We start from the raw sequence: 12,842 nt of genomic DNA on the forward strand, positions 1-12,842 counted from the left end.
GAGTGGCCTGGGCTGTGCACATAAGGCAGCACAATTACAACTCTCTGTTCTGGATTTAAAAACCTGCCTTCCAGCCCTAACAGGATTCTTTGGTGAGGACAATAAAAAGAGCTATAAGTGTATTCATTTGTATTTTTCTGAGCCCTCAAAGTACTAATAGCCAGAGGAAGAGCTAGTTAGGTAAACAGCATCATTTTCTTTTGCCGAATTTAGTTCATAAATTAACTAGTGCTGCCTTGAGCACAGCTAGAGAATTGTTGCAGCTTTGGTACTTAGATTCCAGTTGCAGGTTTAAAGATATTCTTCTTCCAGCTGGGGCCCAGGAGATTTGTGCAGTAACACAATACTAACCATGAGTAAGGATGCAAGGATCTGGACTTAAGCTAACAGAAGTGATGATGTGTGAAAGGCTTCTGCTTCATTTTGACATGGTGATACAAGGGATAGGCAGATTTTGGGACAGACCATCTTTATCTGTCTGGCAGTCTAGGGATTTAAGCTGTGTCTAGCACTCTGGCATTTCTGTGTGCTCAGACAGCATCTGCAGGAAACATTCCCAATTATTCAAGTAAAGTGGTCAGGGATGGTTATCCCAAGAGGGACCCCCAGAAGAGCTTCATTTCATTTACAGAGGAGGTACTTGTGGGGAAGCAGAGAAAAGGGTGTTAGGGAAAAGTGCAATCTTGATGTAGAAGTTAGTGCAGACTCTCCACTTGGAGAGCCTTAAAAGGAATTGCACTTATTACCCACTGGACCTCAAACGGAGCCACCCTGCCTGAGCAACTAAAAACGGTGTCCTACAAGGAATCCTATTGAAAGAGATTTCCCTGGATGCATAGCTCCACCTTACACCACCTCATGCATGCAAAGGTCTGTACCCCTCTCTGCCCAAGACATACCCTGTCTCTCAGGCTGCACACTGGGAGCCACGGAGACTTGGCCCCTCACTGCAAAAACCCCAACCAGTCCACAAGGAAAAGATTCCCACATGTCCTTCACAGAAAAATGCATCTCAGTCATGCTGGAGTCACCTGGTTGGTCAGTGCTCATTTCAACCATGCCTCTTGTGTGAAATCTTGATTTTTCACTAGAGGAAAGAAATTTTGCCATGCAATTTTTTGCATCAGGTTAAGGTTTGAAACTCGCTACCTTGACAGCATCTCTGTTAATCTAATTTTTATGGGTACCTGAAGAGTCCTCCTGGAATACTCGTGTTCTCTGGTTCTTTAGGTGTGTATTGCAAGCATCACAAACGTATTTTCATTGGTATTTGATGGCTGCTTCATTTGCCAAGTACTCACATCAAATTTATGGAAGGCTATTTCTGAGTGATACAAACGTGGGAAATCCCTTTTGTTGAGACATGGCATTAATCATGTTAGTGCCTAGATCTCCGTGCCCTTAGACCACCACCAAGATATACTGCTTCAGTGTCTACAGCCAGCTCCTAAATGTACACAGCTGATTTCATGCTTCAGAACAGATGGGATAACCTGGTTCTTTAACAATCCACTGCCACTTCAGCATTCTCTCTTCCTCTCCCCCCCATATTGTCTATACCTTGGCACGTTTAGGACAACATGTGGAAAGAGTGACATTGGAGCTCGTCCTGAATGCCCATACAACTCACAGCAGTGGCAGCAGGGGTGCCAGTACAAGTCAGGATCATTGCTTAGCATTTATGTGGGTGTATTCCCGGATTAGGAGCAACCAGCACTGCCAGTAATCTCCATTAGTGACAGCCAGGTCTGTCTCCTGCTATCCACAATCATACGCCACAAAAAGAAGGGTGGCACGCAGCCTCTACATGAACATTCTGCTTCTCTATGTAGTCATGACCTGGATTCCATGGAAAAAAAGGGACTTAGCTCACCCATGTCAGTCATGCATTCTCTTACCTTACAGGGTGGTATTTAATCAGCAGGGAGAACACAGGTACGACACCAGAGCATTTTAGTGCTGAGTTTTGGCCTTTCCTTATGGCAAAGACTGTTCCAACAAGCCTCGTATCTTGGAGGTGCACCCAACATCTGCTGCAAAGGAGAGACATCATATCATATCATATCATATCATATCATATCATATCATATCATATCATATCATATCATATCATCATATCGTATCATATCATCATCATCATCTTATATATCATATCATATCATATCATATCATATCATATCATATCATATCATATCATATCATATCATATCATATCATATCATCATATCATATCTCATATATATAGTTTTATACATTATATCATATCTATAATATCATATTTTATGAGACTGAATCATATAATCTCTCAAGTGTATTTTTATTTTGTCTTATATTTGCACACTGATTAACAGCCCATTCTGCCTTTCCCATGTATGTTAATCTCCATGGACACCCAGTGCATGGGAGCCTAGAGGTTTTATTATTTAGTCACTGACTCTTTTCTTTGCCTATTTCTATGAAAGCCTAGAGCAGGTCTAGGATCCAGTGAACCTCCCTCAGTCTGTCTCTGGTCTCTCTCACTCATCCTCCCTTTATCTCTCTTGTTCTGCTACAGATCTAGAGCCACAAATTCATCTACCAAACACCTGGTGGGGTCATCCCAGGCCCACAATTGGTCAGAGTAAGTGACAAGAGTAGGCCAATTAAGTGCCACTAAATCACCCAGAAATCTGTCCCCCACTGCTGCACATATAATTGTTCACAAATATTTTCCAAGGATTGTTCCATTAGGTCTTGAATCTGGTGCTTGGGAAAAATCTGTCTGGATAAGGCCTGCCAACATGATGACTAGGAAGTGACAGGGCTGCCACATCCTGCATCCAAGCCATGTAATGCACTGTGCAGTTGACCTGCACATGTACAGCAAGTCTGACACATTCCAGAGCCATGGACTCTTGGAACAAGTCATCTCTGTACCACTTGTGCAAAGATTTTGATGTCTACATAAATGCTCTTTCCGGTGGGATTTGCAGGTTAATCACACGAAACTGCTGGGCAATACCTTACACTTACAAGCAGTGCTCTGTCACCAGAATTTTTAGGCCAGGAAGGCCACATCTGATCATCTTTCCAAGGAAAAATTCTCCACTTAATTATTCCACTGGTGAAAAACATCAGAACTAGACAAGCATGTGTCATTGAATCTCTTCTGTTTCACGCTGTCGGGTACCTGGCCCCCTGCAGCACAGTGGGAACTGGACTGGTTTCTGCAAGAGATCTGACCACTGAGCACAGGGGTCTGGAGAGTATCGGTCCTAGCACTGAGGCAGTAGCTCTCTCCAGACCAGTCCAACGTTAATCCCACCAGTAAGCAGGCCAATTTGTACCAAATATGGTTTTTCCTCTACTGTGTCAAGATCACCCACTAGCACGGGGCACTGAATAGCAGCTATGACAGGAAGATTTTAACCTCAGCTAATGGCAACCAGAAGGTGACAGACTCATTTTCTTATTACCAGTCTTCTTAGGACTGAACAGGCAATTATTTTCTTGAGACTGCTTCTGTGTACTAAATTACATGGACTATCTCCAAAGAGCAGTGACAACTCAGTAAGCTGGGTGTAAGCTGGGTTACCTCTCTTGCCAACCCACAAACTGCTCTCAGTAACCCCGCAGTGGTGTTGACAGACTCCAGAAATAGCCACCAGCAGTGTTTTCTTACTAGAAGTCAGGTCTGGGTCGTATCAGTGGGGGAGGTGAATTAAAAATGACGGGGAGCCGTTCTGAGGGGTCTCATCCCTCTCTACACACAGACCCCAAAGGTGGTGCTGAACCATGCCCCGCATGCAGCCCCTTGTAAACATGAGGGATCCCTTTTGAAGATAAAATTGGGGGTGCCTGGCACCTTCTGTGCTTCCTGCTTCTCCAATGTTTCTCCTCACATTCCTTCACTGCTGAATGAATGGCACGACTTTCTCAATATTTTCTTTTTCCTAACACTTTCTTACAGTTTTCATTTCATTTTAATGCAAGGGCACCAATCCTAGTTTATGTCATAATAGATGGACAACAATAGTGCAGTTTAACTAAAATAACATGCTAAACAGTGCTACATGTTGACGGAGTCATGACGGATAAAATGTGGAGTGTTTTGGTGGTTTATATCTTCAAAGAAGAGCTGGCAAGTGTACAACGTGACAAATGTATTTAAGAATCTATGCCATTCAAATGATACTACCACATGTCTGTTTGGGATTTTTCCCATCTAAATGTGGGAATATGGGCACAGATTCACTTGCATACTGTGTTCTTCTAACATAAAGTGTCGGCATCTCCGAGGGTGTGTCGGTGGCACCCGATGTCACCAGACACGCTGCAAAGGAGACAGCCGAAATAAGTGCACGTTGTGTGTGCCAGGCAGTCTTCGTTTGTTTATTTCACGCAAAAAGGAGGGGATCGTGCTCAAAATATTCTCACTGGAAATCAGTATCAGCATGAGAAAGAGAAAAACGTATCATTTGCATTTCAAGGCATTGCAAGTCCCTATCCTAGCTGAAGTAGTCTGCGTTTATGGTACAAAGAGCCCAGCTCCTGATGTGAGCGACAACGATGTAAAAATCCCCACTAATTCACGTCATCTTGACTGAATTATTCTGCATTTACACCAGTTTCACTAAGATGGAAGCTGGCTCATGGTCTTTACACATCTACATTTTGTGTCTTTCTCCTATTGTTTGTCACTCTAAGCCACCTCCTTTGTTTATTATTTTTTATTTGTGCGATGTATTCATATTCTCAGAGTCCATCTGCTAAAAGTATCCTATTTAAAAGAAGATGGCATCATTAGCTACCCTCTCTCGCTATAAAGAAAGGAGCAGTTCCCATATTTTTACCCAGTTCAGTGGCTCAGTGGATGCACTAATCTTGCTGAACACTTCAGTTTAGATGGTATATCAATGAGGCATTCAAACAGAGCAGTTTATACACAAAAATTCTGTCTGCTTTGTAAAAGATTATCCTTTTATAAACACTCTGCGGAAAACATAAAAGCAAATAGGGGACAGCACATAGGACAGGAAAGATGTTAGAAGGGAGATTAATACTGAATGGGTCGAAATGAATGGTGCTTACCAAAACGAGGTCCAGATACTTTGGCTGCAGTGAAACATAAATAATGGGAATGACACATCGTTTATTCGGGATAATGAGTTGATCCGAAGTAGGGGCCTAGAACAAGAGATTAAAGATTAAATATCCATCTCCTGATGAATATCAGTAGCAAACTTTAACCTTTTCCTTCCAAAAGCACAATTTCTTTGAACAATCATGTCAGCACAACACAGTGAAGAAATGGGATAAAGCAAACTTAAATCACATTCTTATCCTTATCCTGAAAGAAAACACTGCTCCATATTTTAAGACTCAGTATTGTATTTTTGTTTCCAGGCTTGTAACTCATTCGGAATAATTATATGAGAACACAAAGATTTTGCTTCATGTTTTGTATTAGAAAAATCTGGCTTTAGCATTTATTGCTTACATTTTAGTTCTCTGCAATAATTGAAGAAAGAACATGCCCATCCTGAACATTCACTTGGGTGGAGAGATAATGACAAAAAGCAGCCTGCTGGAAAAGCACAGCACACCACATGCTGAATTAGAGTCTTGAATGCAAGGAGGACTTGGAAGATGTCACAAGCTTTGGATCAGGAAGGGCTGGAAGTGTAGTGAAGGGGGGAAAGGCACAGACAACTGGGGACAGCAGGCTGACTGTACTGCAGTGCTGGCAACTTGTCCAAGCTGGTCAATTAGTGGTACTTCTAGCTCAAGATGCTGTATTGCAACTGAGGCAGAAGACATAGGACAAGCGGGAATCTGGATAGCTGTGGCTTGCCCAGAACTTGGAACAGAGCAGCTGCTGGATGCATGCAGCCAGCCAAGCCCTGCATTGTGGTTTTGTTGCTGATGGCTGCCTCCTGCAAGAGGGATAAAACTGGGGACAGAGGGAGGAGGGAGGAGGGGGCGAGACTTTCAAATGACATTTAGAAAACAGCCAAGCTAGAATGCAGGAGCGAGTTCAGCATGCTCTCACCTGCTTCATGGAAAGGGGTGTACTCCGTGAGCAAAAGGAGTTTGTGGTTTCATTCCACTCTCTAGGGAATGTGCTGTCCCAATGCCAAACCAGCACGCATGTACAGCTGGCAGTTTCTCTGCAGAAGAAACCTCGTACTGGAAGCTGTGGAAAAGTATCCATTTTTTCTTGGTAAATATTTGCATGCAAAACCAGATATTCCCATAGGTTTTTGTGAGGCTCTGCAAGCTAGTTAGAGGGAAGGATTTTTGGATTTGTGCTGGGGGAGTGGGGGAACACAGACACGCAGTTCCAATGAGGATATGGTCCTGGGGGGTGAGCTCACTGAAATGGTGTCTAGAGGGACACTGAATACCTTTCAGACGGAAAGACTCACATTTTGCAAAATTCACATTTTGGCAATAGGAAAAATATATTTCCATTGTCCCTTTACACCATGAATTCAGATAGGATTTGATGTCTTTCCCTCTCCTCTTGGGTAAGAGATGTGAGTTCTGTCGGGAGCCTTTCCTCGTAGGCTGTCCTATAACACCATCGCTCCACTGCCTTCATCCTAAAACCTCCTGAAGACCCTGTGAAAAACCTCCTGAAGCCTCCTGCTGCTGCATCACAGTGAATATACTGAGAATTGGACCACAAGGTCAAATATCTGCAAGTGAAGGAAGAGCACTGGGGGTGCTGGGCTGGTGAGAGGGGCAGAGCTGACAAATCAATAGTGAGGGTGTGAACAGAAGACATATCGCTGGTTATCGTCCCGGCCAGCCAGGACCAGGCTCTGCAGGGCTTGGCTTGCCTAGGCAGTCCATGCTGGAGACTGGGTTGGGTTTTCCACCGCTGCTTGCCATGGCAAAAGGAAAGGGAGGTCCATCTCAGTGCCAAAGCAGCAGCCTCTCCTCTGGGGAACCAAAGCCCTGCACTCCAGGGACAGGGACCACTGTGCTTGGCTCAGCTGCTCTGCCTGTTTTCAGCACCCCGCACTGATTTCCAGCCAGACAGGCTTTTATCCTTGAGATACGAGCAGCGACTTTCCTTTTATTCAGAAAGAAGCATCCATTTTCGAGCATTATCGCAGCACAGATAATAAATATTACAAACAGCAGAGCTGTGAGGGGATGCCAGAGCCCTGCTGCTGACGGATGGCTGACCTCTGCAAAGCCCACGTCACCGTGTCACATCACAGCGCCTGGCTGAGCAAAGGGGACCGTCCTGCCCAGGGGCACACAGTGTTGCAGGAGGGGCAAGACCCCTGCTGCCACATGTGCTCCTCCTCTCAGAGGGCCAAGGGGCTCCTCACATGGCAAAAGACACTCCCTGTAAGGTCTGAAGGGCACATTTGAAGGATCCTGCAATGAAAGTTGTTGTAGACACACACACACAACAATCTACGTATGGAGTATGGTCCCAAAGACTCCTACTGTGGCACAAAGTGGTGCTCCCAAGGCAGCTGGTGGTCCCAAGGTTCCTGACAGCTTGCACTGACCTTTCTAAGGAGGGTAGTGATGGTGCTGGACCTACCTGCCTCACTTCACCTCATGTCACCTCACCACTAAGGAAGAGGAAGAGCAGCTCCCAGATGATTCCAGCACATGGCAATGGGATCTTGTACTTAGGAATTATTGGTATTTTGATTTAAAATTAGCCCTTAGTAATTTGAAGATGGTGATGAGAGCAGCATGAGACAGACAATGGACGATTTCAGGACTGTTTGTCCAAATTCAGTGAGTAGAAGTTAGCTTTCCAGGGCTGCCTTCAGTATGTAACTGGAAGCTCAACTTGTGCGCTCAGATTCCCAAGAGTTTTGATTTAAGGAGAACTCTCTGCCTGGACATCTGATTATGCACAGGAGTGAGGCTTTTGGGTTGTAAAATTAGATGGAAAATGTCCACTCCAAGAGAGAAAGCACAAGTTTCTCGTGAAACTGCTCTGGAAGGAACCAAAACTCAGGTGTTCACAGCTTGACTTCCACAAGAGAACTATATTTTAAAACATCTGTGAATAAATCTGTGCAAACAGATATGAGTTGTTTTAGCAAACTGCCCCAGCAGCCATATCCACTGTGCAGTTTGTAAGCTAGGAGCATGACAGGTCATGGTGCCACCCGAGTGCTGCCCTACAGCCACCCCCATAGCATTCCCCAAGTACAGGACCCCTTCCCTGGCTTTGCTGGGTAAAGAAAAGAAAGAAAACAGCTCATGCTAACAGCTGAGGTGAACCTCACCAAAAAACACTTGTCTCTCTTCTTTGGTTACTGGAATCTGTCCTGCACAGTATTTAATTAGGATCATGTCATTAATGGTGCAGGTATTGATAGAGAACCTGTGTTTTTACAGGTATGAGTAGTTTGCCAGGTCCTCACATATTCTAATTCAAATCATCATGTCATTTTTGACAGTGCAAGCCTTTAAGGAAACAAAAGTGTTTTTACAGTGCCAGTGTGAGTTTACTAGATCTACGTTACCTAATTATCATCCAGAGGGCTTGAATTGGGCACAGCTACCAGAAATTGAATTCTCGCAAATCATAGGATGGGAAACTTAGAGCCTGTCAGACACCTTTGGACACCGAACCTGAATCCAAGTGTCACCCCAAACAGACACGGAATATGGGGACATTTCGACTTGTATCTGCTTACAGATATGAAATCTGAATTTAGGTCCAGTAAATAGCAGCAGTAGACAGAAATGCATCAACAAACCTTACCCACACCACTCTAAGATGGAAATTACCTGCCTGTACCTGGTCCAGTTCAGGGTGCAGGACTGAGGAGCACCTTGTGGCAGCCTAATCCTGGGACAACTAGCAAGGTCCTGAGGGATGCTGGAGGGTTTGGCAACCAGCAGCAGAGCACGAGGTGTTGTAAAGACAGGCTGCCCTCCTTCTGCCCTTTGGGGGTCAAGCAACACCCTGCCTGGCAATTCCCTTCACATCAAAGGGGCCTCCAGAGGCCCTGCTGATGGTCAGGAGGGGCTGCAATACCAGTGTAAAGCTGCTTGAGCTGGGTTAGCAGTGTGCTCACATATGGTCTTGGATTGTACCTTTCCACAAACCAGCTGTACCTCTCAAATAAATACGTACTGGGCAAAGCTCAGAAATACATCTTTCTGGAGATTATTTCCATCTGCACATCACAAAGGATGTATTGATTTAGCTGCACTCCTGAGATCAGAGTGGAAACACTGTATAGTCGGGAAGCAGACACATATGCTGCTTATCAAAGCTATACATACGGTACAAAAAGGTACCAGTGTGGAGAGCAACCAGCTCTACTTGCACCAGCACACAACCTGTCCTGTAATTCTCTAAAACAAAGGAAAAGGAAGTGCTGAATGCTACTGTTCCTGAGCCATGCAAATGGCATGTGAGGAGCACACCAATCCCGGCTGAACTCATGGACATGAGGAATCTGAGGACCTGACAATTGCTGTAGCTCTCAAGGATTGCTCCCAAAGCCTGTGTATTGATTTATTTATTTATTGGTATTTCTTGGAGCTGTGGAGAAATGCAGTAATTGACACAATGTGAAAGAATATCCCAGATAACTCCAAGTGGAACCCGTCCTCAGAGCAAGGCTGTATTCTCTCTGCAAAGCCCTTTCACCCATCCACAGGGAGGACAAGGTACATATTCCCCAAAATTCATGACATCTGTGTTTGTTGATGGTGATATAAGTCCAAAAATTACAGAGCAAGAAAGAACGTGAGTTACCTGGATCATGCAGTGCCATTATGTGCAGTGTACATACCTCAAACTGGTGCAGGAAAGTGTCAGTAAAACGGTCATCTGTGGAGACAGAGGACACCGTGGTCTGCTGCAGCATTAATCCTTCCTGGTGTCTCTGGGATAATAGAGAACAGGGAAAGTTAGAGGAAAATCATAGAATAATTTGGGTTAGAAGAGACCTTTAAGATCACCAAGACTGACTGTAAACCCTGCACGACCATGTCCACCACTAAACCACGTCCCTAAGTGAGTTTCCTAGATGTGTGTTGCAGTGTACAACTATGTCTTTTAAATATCTCCAGGGTTGCTGACCCAATCACTTCTCTGGGCAGCCTGTTTCAATGTCTGACAACTTTTTCCATGAAGAATTCTTTCCTAATATCCAATCTGAACCACTCCTGGCTCAACTTGAGGCCATTTCCTCTTGTCCTGGCCCTTGTTACTTGGGAAAAGATACTGACTCCCACCTTGCTACAATCTCGTTTCAGTAAGTTGCAAACATACAAATAAGCATATATAGGATGAACCTTGAACTTATTTCAGATATCTTCTGTCTTCTTGTAGTTTTGCAGTTTAGCATAAATCAGGCCACAGTTAGCAGAGATGTCTCTGGGTGTGGGAGCAAAGGATTAAGTTCCTCTCTTTCCTCACCACCAACCACTTTTGTACCTTTCCTATAGCTCAAGCTCCTGCACCCACAGCACTGAGTCAGCAGGACACGTCCCATCAGTGATCCTCAGTCATGCAAAATCCTTGGTCTGAGTTTAAATGTCTGCTAGACAGTTTAGACCAAGTTGCCTTTGCTGCAGAACCCCTGCATTGAAGTAGTCAAACAATGTGCTGTTGTATGTGTATCCACAGAAGATTTCTTTCCCTAGACAAAATGATCAGAGGGATGAAACCCCTCCCTTACGAGGACAGGCTGAAAGAATTGGGATTGTTCAGCCTGGAAAAGAGAACACTCCAGGGTGACTTTGTTGCAGTCTTTCAGCACTTACAAGGAATCAACAAGAAAGAACTAGACAGAGTTTTTAGTAGGGCCAGTAGTGATAGAACAAGGTAATGGTTTTAAACGGAAGGAAGTTAGATTCAGACTACAGATAAAAGAAAAATGAACTTACAATGAGGGTGGCAAAGTACTGGCAAAGGTTGCACGGAGAAGTGGTGGATGCCCCATCCCTGGAAGGTCAATTGGGTGGGACTCTGAGCAACCCAGCCTAGCTGAACATATCCCTGCTCATTGCAGAGGGGTTGGACTACATGACCTTTAAAGGGCCCTTCCAATACAAACTATTTCATGATTCTGTAACAAAGAAGCCTTGTATCGGTGTTATTTGGACTCTCTCAGGAAGATGAAGGCCAAGAATCATTGGTTCTGATAAAAAGATTGCTGAAGTGAGTACCAAGATGGAACTATCATCAAACTCCTTTCATATCTCCACTACCAGTCTAATGCCCTGTGTAAGTACGAGAAGCATAAAAAAGAAATCTTTGATGGCTTCAAAAGACAGTACCCTTGAAGCAAATGATTGATTACCTGACAATGTTCAGGTGAAGAAAGAAACAGTCCCTCTAAAACACAGGGCCATCTTCAACAGTCAGACTGAGACCACTTGAGAGTCCAGGATGGGTGGAATGAGGCACAGTATAGTGCCTGCTCACCGGGAAGAGATGACACCGGATGCTTGACCTCAAGGCCTCCATCTGACCCAGGTACAGATGGAATCACCCTGGCAGAAAGGCGTCAGTGAATCCCAAACCCACCAAAGTTTCCTCAGCACAGGGTTTGCTTCCTCTGCAACTTTGCCATGCAGCAAAAGAGACCTCCTCCTAAGCAAGAGATGCAGAATCAGGCACAAAAAATGGTATCGCTGCTTCTCCCTGGAAAATTCCACCCAACATCTGCGCAACAGCTGGATTTCCCAAGTCTATTATCTCATTTCACTGATCTGAATGAGTTTGCTCTCAGAACAGCTGCAGATCTGTATATATCACTCGTGGCTTGATTCACTATGTTTTACCTGAATGAAATATTAATTAGCTACACTGTCTTTTCTCCTCCCACCACTAAATGCCAATTAATTGTAATTCATGATGGAAAAAAAAAATGGCTCACAAATAGTTACTTTGGCCCAAAACATGAATCAGTTCTAAAAATCCAAACCAACCCTAGTCAGTTCAGAGTTTGAAACACTGCTGGCCAATAAGCTCGACTTCAGCCTCATACTCTTCATTACAGGAGCCTTAAATACATTTTTTTTTCTACAGACTCATCCAGAGATGCATCACTGATATATTGGCCAAGCATGGAGTCTCTAATCATCTTGGACAGTTTCTTAATACAAGAAAGGTCCCACATGAGAAAGTATGGCTATGGTGTTTGGCATGAAGTAAGGACACCAGGCAGTCTTTGGAACCTTCAGTTTGCAGGTTGTGATCCAGAGTCACTTCAAACAGCCTTCCCATCACTGCAACTCAGAGGTCATAAATACTTCTGTCACAAAACATTTCCCATTGAAATGGGCATATGTGCTGACAAGTTCTAAGCAAAAATGATGTTTTATGTGAAGATTTAGAAGTATGAAGAACACACTTAAGACATGTATTTCCAAAAGGGAATTTCAGGGGTAGAAATACTTAGGGTGTATTTATCTTGCAGGCTTAATGGTCACAACTAGTTTTAGACTGAAATGTCACGTACTTTTTCTCTTTTTCTTTTCTTTTTTTTTAAACTGGCTGTTGTTTACAACACACTCTGCAAACAAACCGGGCTGCTCAGCTCTGCATTTTCTAACGGCGGCAGCCTTTCTTCTTTCTCCCTATAACAAAAATGCTTTGAAGTCCTATGCTGTTAGTTACAAGTATCCTGATATTTCCCCAGCAAGGATGTAATAGGAGCCAAAACAAGCCTCCAGGTGCCAATATTGCACCTGACAAATTAGGCACACGACTGGAAAAGGATGGGCCCATCCTTCTGCTTAATGTTCATTTCCTCTCATTTCCACGTTAACAGGAAGTAGTTGGAATGGAAAAAAAGACTTTCCTTAAAGACCCGAGCTATCAAAAGCCTGGGGCTGTTTCTCCTTGCAAA

Source organism: Prinia subflava, chromosome 2 (assembly GCF_021018805.1).
Source record: "Prinia subflava isolate CZ2003 ecotype Zambia chromosome 2, Cam_Psub_1.2, whole genome shotgun sequence".
NCBI lineage: Eukaryota > Metazoa > Chordata > Aves > Passeriformes > Cisticolidae > Prinia > Prinia subflava.